Source organism: Carassius carassius, chromosome 25 (assembly GCF_963082965.1).
Source record: "Carassius carassius chromosome 25, fCarCar2.1, whole genome shotgun sequence".
Lineage (NCBI taxonomy): Eukaryota > Metazoa > Chordata > Actinopteri > Cypriniformes > Cyprinidae > Carassius > Carassius carassius.
This window is the reverse complement of record NC_081779.1, coordinates 25,986,637-25,998,845: the sequence shown is the minus strand read 5'-3', so window position 1 is coordinate 25,998,845 and position 12,209 is coordinate 25,986,637. Positions and strand designations below refer to the sequence as shown.

Below are 12,209 nucleotides of genomic sequence, written 5' to 3'. Positions count from 1 at the left end.
TGAAAACGCATCGAAGGTTCAAGGGATCGACCCAAAAATCATGTCATCGTTGACTCATCCTCCTGTCGTTCCAGGGTTGGAAATGAACAGGGGCTCGTGGCAAAAATAGCCCACAAATTCAAGATAAAGTGGAAAAAAAATGGTCCCCGTGTGATTAAATAACATCTATAAAATGAAAAGTAAAAAATGATAAAAACAGACCTAAGCCAACAAAAGCATTTAAAATGACTTCTTAAATCAATGCATTATATAAAACCAATGAGGCAATAATGATTGGTTAATTAATAATTATATGGTTTCATCGAATAACACTGTTAAAATACATACTGTAGGCTAGTACAAAATAAACAATTGATGTACGCCTACATTACATGTTCTTACACATGCCTGCAAATGGAGCCAAAGGCCATGTAATTGCTGCTGCTTCACTTACAGGACAATCAAATCATTGTTTAATAGGCTATTAACCAAACATTTAATTCAGAGATCCACTTCTTTATTAATGAAATCTTTCCTTTTTGGCCACCTTTTTGCTAAAGATGACACAGCCTCTACAATTTATTCAAAAAAAAAAAAAAAAAAGGACATCACAACCCTTAAAAAAAATCAACCATGGTTTTATCGTAGTAAAAACTGCTTAATTTTCTTTGGCGTGATTTCTGAATGCTTGAGACTATAAAAGCAATCAGACAACTGTATTAATAAAGTCATAGCCACACAGTAGGTAACTGTCTGAGCTACAATTGAATTTGTAAATAATATAAATGATTTATTTACCTTTATGTTTTATTAAAGTTCTTTTTTTGACCCCTACAGTATGTGTTTATTATATATATATATATATATTTTTTTTTTACTTTTTAAATGAGGGATTGGGGCACAATGATACACTTCTGCTTAGGGCACGCGTTTGGCCAGCAGCGGCCCTGTTTAAGAAAGTACATCTCATTATGTGAAGTGATCTAAGTGATGTCTGAATAGGATGTTGGAAACTTACTCTCTGCAAATTCACTTTTTGTATGCAAGGATGTGCGCTAAATTTGCCTTCTATCTTCGTGGTACTACGTGTTCTTTTCCGAGAGCTGCTATTTGCAGAGTGATTCTTGAAAATTAGCAAGACGTGCTGTTCTTCTCAAAAGGTGTAAAACCACAGCCACATCTGTATTTTTATCTGATCTTATCTGGCCCTCATTGTCATTTCAGCATGATCTGCTTTGAACTTCAAGTTAATTTAGGTGGAGGAAAACATTTGGCAAGAAGTAGATAGAGACACAATGGATAAATGCATTTGACGTCTATAGATCAGACCAAAACATCTCATGATGTTGTAATAGGATGTAAGTATCTAGTATAAATATTATTCCATTTGGCTTTTCTTCTGCTTCAGAGGCCTTTGTCTTTTGACTTCTGAAGATGATTATACTTAGATTATATTGCTCTCTTAGAAACTTTAGCAGAATATACTCAGTTTGGATTTTATATTCATTTTAATCTTTTTCATTAATTATGATTATCATCTGTTATTGTAATCATTTATGATTTTGTTTTCAAATAAATAATAATTTTATTGAAAGACTTTGTGTGCCATGGCTATCAAGCTTATCAAGTCAAGTCAAGTCTGCTTTATTGTCAATGAATGCAGTGGAATCGCCAGAGTTTTGTTGAGTGCTCTAGTCAATTATCTCATCATAAATAACAAAATGCAGAAAAGATGTCATTTGGCAGCTTCAGTGATTATAACGGGAGTTTTTGAATAACTTGTTTGTGTAGCCAGAACTTATATACAATTGGTAACAGTTTAAAGTATTCTTATTGATTTGGTCAAATATAAGTATTTTAAATTAAAGAGAACTCAGATACAATTAATATGGTAACTATACAAATTCCCCTTATAAAATAAATAAATAAACAAATCCCTTTAAAAGTTCATTTCTGACCCTGTTCCAAACCCATATGACCTTCTTTCTTCTGTGTAACATGAAATAAGATGTTTTGAGGAATGCTGGTAACCAAACAATTTTGGTTCCATTGGATTCCATTGAATGGATAAAAACACATTTGAAGTCAATGGGAACCATAACTGTTTAGTTACCAACATACATCAAAATATTGTCTTTTATGTTCCACAGAAGTCACACAATTTGGGCACGACATGAGAATTTTCATTTCTGAGTGAAACAGGATAGACAACATGAACATGAAGAAGGACATTTATATTCCAGAAAGTCTGATGGATGGTGGGGTGAACTATTATAATTTTGATGTAAACCAAAAAGGAAAGTTGTTTTAGAGGCGGAGCAAGTTATTACATTTTGACAAAAGATTACAAAACATTTTTTTGATCTTTGGATTAAAGAGCACAGATTATTCACAGTGACAACAGCAATGTGTATTATGAAAATAAAAATTCTCCGTTTTGATTTCGCGTTGACTTTTAAGAACAGACTTACAATTTACAATCCAATCAATGTTTGAGGAAACCATGTTAAAAGCTACTACAACATCAGGCGGAAATCTTTTTTCTTTGAAAATATTTTTTGTACCGTTCCACTTTAATGCATCAAATGAACATTAGGACGCTTGCAATGAACTAAACTTCATTTTCAAAATGTAGTCACACTCCATAGCACTTCACAGTGCAGCAGTACTAAAATAAACAAAAGTCATTATCAGAAAAATGACTGAGGGAAGAGCTGTTCTTCTACGTCAGAGTCAACATGAAGAAATCAAAAGCACTGTCTGCCACAGAGAAACCAGCAAACCGGCCTTTTCTGCACCTCTCTGCCTCCACACTGTCCCTCTCTTCCATCTCTCTCTCAGTGGTCTAATCTGTGAGAGACTTAAAGGGACCTTATCTCCAGGCTCTCCCGCTTCATTTCATGCTTGATTTACTTTAATTTGTCCGATAGGGCAGCAGGATTTGGAGACGGCCCATCTTTGGCTTGGGTGACGAGTGAAAAAAAAAAGCCACTCTGATATTTCTCTGGCACATTGTCGCGGGTTTTTGACTTCACTTCTCCCTCTGCCGCGAGATTCTGGAGAGAGAGAGATGGGGAAAGAGCGGGAGAATGAGAAAGATCTCCCAGCGTGGTGCAGCAGGCTGTTAGAGTGTGCTTGGAATCGAGCAGCCAGAGAAGAAAAGGATTGTGGGAGTGTGGTGTGATTGTGTGATGTAGATGTCGGAGGCAAAGTACACTGCGTGGATGAGCGGGGTTCAAACGCACCGTCTGCCCTGGACACACAATGCACTTGTGTTATACTCAGTTTATTTAAGATTGTGGCTGTACTCTGTTTACGATAAAATGGGTCTTGTTTAACAAACACAAGCAGAATGATTATTTGTCAGTATATTGTTTAGATGAAGTTAATATGACAGTATACTTAAATATTGTTTTACAAGTGATTTAAGCAGAAATTTGTTCTTACATTTTATGAATGTGGCCAATAAGTCTACAGCATAATTAAGAATATATATATATATATATATATATACAGTACAGACCAAAAGTGTGGAAACATTATTATTTTTAATGTTTTTGAAAGAAGTTTCTTCTGCTCATCAAGCCTGCATTTATTTGATCAAAAATACAGAATAAACAGTAATATTGTGAAATATTATTACAACTTAAAATAATAGTTTTCTATTTGAATATACTTAAAAAAAATGATTTATTCCTGTGATGCAAAGCTGAATTTTCAGCATCATTACTCCAGCCTTCAGTGTCACATGTAACATCCAGTCTATCACATGATCATTTAGAAATCATTCTAATATTCTGATTTATTATGAGTGTTGGAAACAGTTCTGCTGTCTAATATATTTGATCAATAAAAGGTTAAAAAGAACTGCATTTATTAAAAAAAAATAAATAAATTCTAATAATATATATTCTAATAATATATTTTCTTTACTATCACTTTTTATCAATTTAACACATCCTTGCTGAAAAAAAGTATTGATTTTATTTAAAAAAAGAAAGAAAGAAAAATTACTGACCCCAAATTATTGACCAGTAGTGTATATTGTTATTACAAAATATTTATATTTTAAAAACATAGCTTCTTTTTTTTTGTTTTGTTTTTATTCATCAAAGTATTCTAAAAAAGTATCACATGTTCTGAAAAAATATTAAGCAGCAGAACTGTTTCCAACTTTGATAATGAATCGTCATATTAGAATGATTTCTAAAGGATCATGTGATGATGATCCTAAAAATTCAGCTTTGCATCACAGAAATAAATGATAATTTAAAGTATAATAAATTTAAAAACAATTATTTTACATTGTAATAATATTTCACAATATTACAGTTTTTTCTGTATTTTTAATCAAATAAATGCAGGCTTGATGAGCAGAAGAAACTTCTTTCAAAAACATTAAAAATAGTAATGTTTCCAAACCTTTGGTCTGTACTGTATATATATATATATATATATATATATATATATATATACCACTTAATAATAATAATAATATAAATAAAGAAATTGATAAAAGGGCTAATCTACACAAAACAAAACAGCAGTAAATATAAGAATCAGTTCGGGTATTTGCATGGAAATTGTGATATTATGGTGATATTTTTGCACATTTTTTTAGGATGCAATATGTGCATTTGGAAACTCGCTAATTTGTGGATAAATCTTCTGCTTTCATCTCATAAATGTTAAGAATGTATACATTATATATATGTATATATATATATATATATATATATATATATATATATATATATATATATATATATATAAATCAAGATATAGAACACATATTTTGGAGGTATTTATTAAAATATTGTATCATATGTGTTTATTTAATGTCCATAATTTTGTTTATGGATCAGTAAATTGCACTGTGTACTGAATGTGTAATCTATATTTAACGAATACATGAAAGTAAATGGATACAAATTTTATAAATTTAACTATAAGTGTGGGTATTATGGAAATTACGGTAAAAGCCAATTTTTTAATGAACAACATGCGCATTTGAGATTTGTGATTTGTGGCAAATATGTGGCCTTAATATCAGCCTGATTTCAGTCAAACATCTGTTCATTAATCATATTAAACCCCATTCAAAGGTGTCTGTCTGATTCTCTTCCCCATCAAGGCCCTTCCTCTCGCGTGCATTTCGGGTTAAAGCGATTTGCTCTCCAGGCTTTTTTTTCAGCTAAAATAAAACTGATGAATAACTTCATCTCCTGATGGTGAAGGGCAGAGGGCTTCACAATGACAGTCTCCGTATTTGAAACTCACAACATCCACCTCCTCCCCTCTTAAAAACTAGCTCTAAACCAGAAAGCATTGAAATTCCCCTCGCAGCGCTGCAAGGGATTTGCTAAACGGCGGGGTGTGTGTGCGTGCAGTTGATAAACGGAGTGATGATCCAGCAACACGTCTTTATCCTCATGCTCTGCTTTAATTAACGCCGGCTTGTTTGTTGAAAAGATGATTAATATGCCAGTGAAAATGGCCTAATTGAATACCTCAACAACCCACACAATCAGGGAGGAACACGCTGTTTTGTTTTGTGTAGATTAGCCCTTTTATCAATGTCTTTATTTATATCATCATTATTATTACGTGGTATTTTCATTTGGATGACAGCCCCCTCCTCCACACCCCTCCTGCAGACGTAAGGTGGGACAGGCGTATGAATGAGCCACACTGTGTCCGTCTGAGGAGGGTCAAGAGGAGCACAGAAACATTTGTCACCCGGTCAAAGATCTCCCAGCTCGGGACAGTTTTTTAACTGAATGCTGTCCTAATAGCGGTGAAGTTTACAGAAAGGTCAAGTTTTAGGTGAGCTATTTCCGTTTGTTCATTTCTAGATTACCTTAGAAAAAAGAAAAGAAAAGAAAAAGCCAATTTTATTTAGTTTAAAGTCACAATGAAACAGAGGTAGCAACTAGAGGTGGAACTACACAGATGTCACAGTTTGGGAATATACCTCAGTTCTGGGGTCACGGTTCAATACGATTTTGGTAGAACAGAAAAAAACAACAACTAATATTCTACTATGCCTGGTTTCTTTTCATTTATTTTGTAAAGGCAGTAGTACAAATTAAACAATGTGAAAATACTAAATATTATTACATTATGTTAAATATATATCATCTGCAGTACATATATAGGCCTACATACAAGGAATACATTCTTGTAATTTATTTGATTTAGTTTACAGATAAACAAGGGGGAAAACAGTGTGACACGTAACGTTGCATATATATTAACTGAGTTTCAGTTCATTTTTGTGTAAGGCTTAATTTGTTCACAGAAAGGAAACTCAAATGGCAGAAAGCAACATCCTATTTGTTTTCTTTATTTTACAAAAGCACAATGTTTTGTTTTCGTTGTGAGTGTACACAAATAAAAGCAGACCTTTATACAGTGATGTATTATTAATAAGACAATAAAGTTTAAAGTTGATTCTGCTGGTATAAGGAACATGCACACACACACACACACACACACACACACACATCAGTTCCAGCATTGCTAACTTGACAGCGCAGTTGGTACTTAAATTAAAATAAAATACACTGATCCAAACATCAGCGCGCCTGCCTCTGTGTCACCATTGGAACTAAAGTACAAAGTTTATAATTTACATAATAAATAAGAAATTAGCATTCAGATACGTAACATCACAAATATAGAACAATTATGGAATATTTGGATTTGAGCAGAACGAGAGAGGGAGAGAGGTAGGATACACAAACTTTAAAACTTTAACTTTAAACAAACAAGGCAAGTCTTTTTATTACTCTAGTCTCATGTTAACATGTGTAACTTTAAAGTCTTGTGGCTGTGTGTATTTTAATGTTTGTCACACTGAAATGTAGAGTATAAATGCCTCATTCATTCATTCATTCATCCATTTATTCATTCATATTCCCCATAGACCTTCACTGAAAGTGCATTATTGTAAATGTGATTTATTGTATTGAAGGACGGCAAAAGCTGCCACATATGCTGTTCATGAGTATGAGGTTGTTTTCTACTGAACACAGTCAGAACTGATTCCTTTAAAAGAGTTGAGAATATCTGCCTAGAGGATCTGAAAACAAGGAGGTCAGTGAGATAATGAATTCCCTCTCTCTCTGTCTCTGTTTCTGTGTCTCTCTCAGTTGGCTGTGAGTGCAGTGGTCAGCTGCTCTCGTCTTTGGTTTACATGTTCTCCGCTGCGTTCCTGCTCCCTGTGTGAAAAGACTTTATGGGGGCTCAATCAGTGGGACTTTGATGTCGACTGCGGCTGTAATGATTTCATATTGTTCCAGGGATTTCTCTAATCCACTACACTTTCATTAAAATCCCTCACTCCATCCTGCCTTCTTCTGAAAGTCTTCGGACAGAATCTGTTTTTTTGACAATCATTCCCTTTTCCACTGCAATATTCATAAGGAAGTTATAACTGCAGATGCTAATTCAGTTTGAGATGTTGGAAGTCATTCCATGCAATGATTTCATTTGTAAATGATTAGGTCCGGGAACAAGGAATAGTGACAGATCCGAGAGGTCACGAAACATAAAGAAAAAGGGTGTGGTGAACATGATAAACTGTATTTCTAAATCAGACGGGCAAGTCTAGCTGTGCTTGTGGAAATCCAAATTGCTGTATAAACTATATCCAAATGGATCTAAAATATCTGCATTCATGAAACACTCAGTTTTCTCACTGCAAGCACCCTTTGTTTTGTTGAGTCCCAACACTTGCTTGCAGTACAGATTGAGTGTGATGTGTGTTGAAAAAGATGCACTCGAGATGCACTGGGGTAAATGTTTGAGTCAAAAGTTTGAGTCAGTAAGATTTTTTAAAATAAACTAATACTTTTATTCAGCAAGGATGCATTACATTTCTGAAGAATCATGTGACTGAAGACTGGGAATAAATTTGTTATTTTAAACTGCAATCATATTTCACAATATTACTGTTTTTACTGTATTGTTTGCAGCCTTTGTAAACAAAAAAGATTTTTGAATGGTAGTATGCAATAATTGTTTTAGAGGAGTATGAGGTGAGCATCCACAAAATAGTTGTTGGTCCCAGATATGAAAAAAAAAAACACCAATTCCATTTATTCTGTGTCTATTGGCTTGGCATAGTGAGACTCGAACCGTTCCGAGAAGACAAAAACAATATTTCCTGATCAGATAAGCAAACACTGTGCCTCATTATTGTTAGAATGAGTCTGTAACTGAACTAATCATGTTTATTCAGATGACTGGAGGGAGAAAAAGGGAAATCCAGAGATAGAGACCGAGTATGAATAAAGAGCATGAATATCAGTGTGCTGTGATATCTCATCATCAAGAACTGATTACAAAGACTGTGATCAAATATAAAGATAGGAGGCAAGTCAGCTCAGTTTGGCACTAGTGACTGTACTGTGTAAATCTACTGTGAAAAGCAAGATAAAGCGCCTCCCAAAATGCCATTATTACATTATCAGATTTCATGCTTTTAAAGAGGATAATGCTTAATACAGTGCATCATCCAGCTGCACCTTTCAGACTCACTTTACTCCATCTTAAACTGTGCAATTGTGACATATAAAAGGTGTATTTTTGTGGATTTATCTGTTGCATTGCATTACAACTTAATTTAATAGTCAATTTTAGTCAATTTTCCACATTCTACTAAATATATGTAACTTTGCAACTACATGTTAGAGTAGTAGTAGACTGTTAGCCTAGGGTTAGTCAAAGCCTATAGAATACCCAAGACATGTCACTCTTATAGGTTTGAATGGGAAAAAAGCAACGCTCAATATGGCCACTCAATCACAGGAAGCCCCGCCTTCTGAATGAAACAGCTAATCACTAATCAGTAAGGTCAGCATCACTGCAGCTGCCGTTAGAAGTCCTGGTTGCTATTTCAGCGTTCTGAGACGTGCTTTTAGGACTGCGCATGTGCACTGGCTGATCTAGCATGAAAAATAAGCGTTTTATACATTTATGACACAGTTGTTGTCACATCTCTTTGATGATTTCAAACATCAAATTTAATTGTAAGCTTAGTGAACAGTTTTGGAGAATTTTATGTTTCCCCATACAAAGAGATAGGAGCTGCACTTGCATGCCCGTTTCAAAGATGGCCACCGAGTGACATGACTTGTCTTAAAGAGACTTTGGGTTAGTAGAATAAGTTGTACTTCTATGTATGTTGGGAAGCATCAAAATAAAGTGTTGGCAGATATTAAGCAGACAGTCTACTAATATTCTAATGACTGCTAGTTGACCTGTGAAGTTAGTTCTACATTGGCATGTGAAAGTTTAGGAACCCCTTGCAGAATCAGTGAAAATGGGAATAATTTTAACAAAATAAGCGAGATACTGTCTGAGGTAGTGTCCTGAGTAAGATATTTTACATAAAATGTGTTTACATTTAGTTCACAAGAAGAAGAAAAATCTGAAATTATTAAAATAACCTCATTCAAAAGTTTGGGAACCTCTTGGTACTTAACACTGTGTGTGGTTACCTGGATGATCCAGGACAGCTTTTTTTTTTTTGATGGTTGTTCATGAGTCCTGTGTTTGTTCTGAACAGTTAAACTGAGCAATGTTCTTCAGAAAATTCCTCCAGCTCCTGCAGATTCTTCAATTGTTTCAGGATCTTTTGCATATTTGAACCCTTTCCAGCAGGGACTGTATGATTTAAGATCATCTTTCCACACTCAGGACAACTGAGGGACTCAAACACAACTATTGAAAAACGTTCATTCACTAATGCTCCAGAAAGAAACACAATGCATTAAGAGCATGAAGATCGAGGTAAAATGCACTTAATTTGTCTACGGGAAACATGGATTGCTGGGGACTTTAACAAAGCCAACCTCACGCAGGTCATGCCGAACTTTTATCTACATGTATCCTGTCCAACCAGAGGACCGAATACACTGGATCATTGCTACTCTCAGTCTCAGCTACCTGCACACTACCGGCTTTTGGCAATTCAACCATGCTGCCATTTTCCTCACACCGGAATATAAACAAAGGCCCGGTGCAGAGAGTAGTGATGCACTGGTCCTCCCGCTCAGAAGCTATACTACAGCTGGCTCTTGATGATGTAGATTGGGACATGTTTCGGGCAAGTTCATCTGACATCAGCGAGTTCACAGATACTTTATAAACATGCTAGCTGAGCTAGCACCTGAAACAATAACTATAAGGACCTTCTCTAATCAGAAACCGGTGGTGGACAGAACAGTCCGTGCTGCGGTAAACAAAATCCTCTGCAGGGGTGAGAGCAGATCCGTTGTTGGCTGAAGAGTTAAACTCTTTCTACGTGCGGTTTAAAAACAATCTAGGCAGAACGAGTCTGCCATTCAGCGCATCAAGAAGCAGCAGTCAGAGCAGCGATAATCATGTAATCACTGTGTCGGAGGATGAGGTTCGGAGGGCTCTAAAGCGAGTGAACATCAGGAAAGCAGCCAGACCTGATGGGACCTCTGGCCATGTTCTGCAATCCTGCGCTGATCAGCTCGCTGGTTTGTTTACATCCATCTTTAATGAGTCTCTTGCTACCTCGGTGGTTCCCACCTCCTTTAAAAAATTCATCATCCTTGTGCCTGAGAACAATAAACCCTCTTATCTGAATGACTATCATCCAGTTGTCCTCACATCAAAAGTCATGAAGGTCTTTGAGGGACTGGTAAAGAACTACATTTTTACTCCATCCCATATACTTTAGACCCTCTTCAGTTTGCCTATCGCCCCAATAGATCCACTGAAGAGGCCATCTCTCACACACATTGACGGCAACAACAGGAACTATGTAAGGCTGCTATTTATCGACTATAGCTCAGCTTTCAATACTATCGTGCCCATCAGGCTTTCTTCTAATCTCACAGACCTCAGTGTAAACTATTCACTCTGCGACTGGATTCAAGACTTCCTCACCAGCAGACCTCAAGTGGTGAATCTAGGCCAGTACACCTCCAGCTCCATCACCCTGAACTTAGGAGCCCCACAGGGCTGTGTCCTAAGTCCCCTGCTCTACACTCTCTACACACATGACTGTGTAACCAGCCCGCCTATGGCACGGTTTGATCTGCGTTGTGTTATAAATGAAGAGACAGATCACAGGAACTGCTGCTGATGGAGGGTTTATTGAAATGGAGCATGCAGGTGCTGGATGGAGCAGAGAGAGTACAACAATGAGAAATGTTTTCGTTCTGTGATTTTTCCACCTCTCCTCAGCGTGCTCAGCGCGGTCTCAGTGAACATCACAATGATAACATCAAAAATACAGTGCAAGATAAATCGTTACAGACATTTATCCAGATATGATATAATCTTCTGCAGCAAATTTTTAAATCAAACATGAATTAGAATTGATGAATTGAACAAAGTGATACAAAAATTAATTGAAGATCAAATGAACAATAAACTATACCTGGATGGAGCATAGAGAGTACAACAATGAGAACAGTTTTCGTTCTGTGATTTTTCCACCTGGACAGATTAAACACCAGTTAATTGATTCACTAAAATCACTGTGTCCTACTGACACACATACATACTCAAACCGCTGTACTCAATGATAAACCATTAAATGTCATCCATCCACACATAAAACACTTTCCAGTACATTTGTAACACTCTTAACAATAATATTTTAGCATATTAAGTACTTATTAACAGTTCTGGTAACTTTTACAACCTTATATTGGAGGAGCACCGCTAATTGCTTACTTCTCCTCAGCGTGCTCAGCGCCGTCTGAGGACGCAGCGTGGGCTGAATAGATATGACGTCACAACGTAAAATCAATATAAAACTCTTTTCCCAAAAAGGACACAAATAAAGTACAAACCTAAATGATCACGTTTTCGTGATCAACAAATACAAAATAAATACATGAAAATTTAAAGGAAGGATCATTAGTGAAATACATTAATATAGATTGTGAGTGCACATCCTTATTAACATCCGTCACAACTGCATGTCTTCCCACAACTCCACATCTATTATCAAATTTGCTGATGATACTGTGGTTCTGGGCCTCATTCACAACAATAATGATACCGCTTACTTGGATGAGGTAGAGAAACTTACATCATGGTGCCAGGACAATTGTCTCTCTCTGAATGTAAGTGAAACTTAAGAGCTTATTGTTGACTCCTCTTATGATCAGTGGGAGCCCTGTGGAGAGGGTGAGCAGCTTCAAGTACTTTGATGTAAACATCTCCGAGGACCTGACTTG

General features: G+C 35.9%; 1 protein-coding gene across 1 annotated transcript in view; it reads right to left on the bottom strand.

Annotated features, from left to right (window-relative positions):
- The window catches only part of LOC132104503 (zinc finger protein ZFPM2-like), a 48,657-nt gene that overhangs the window by 17,123 nt on the left and 19,325 nt on the right, over window positions 1-12,209 (bottom strand). The gene's annotated exons all lie outside the window — the stretch shown is intronic.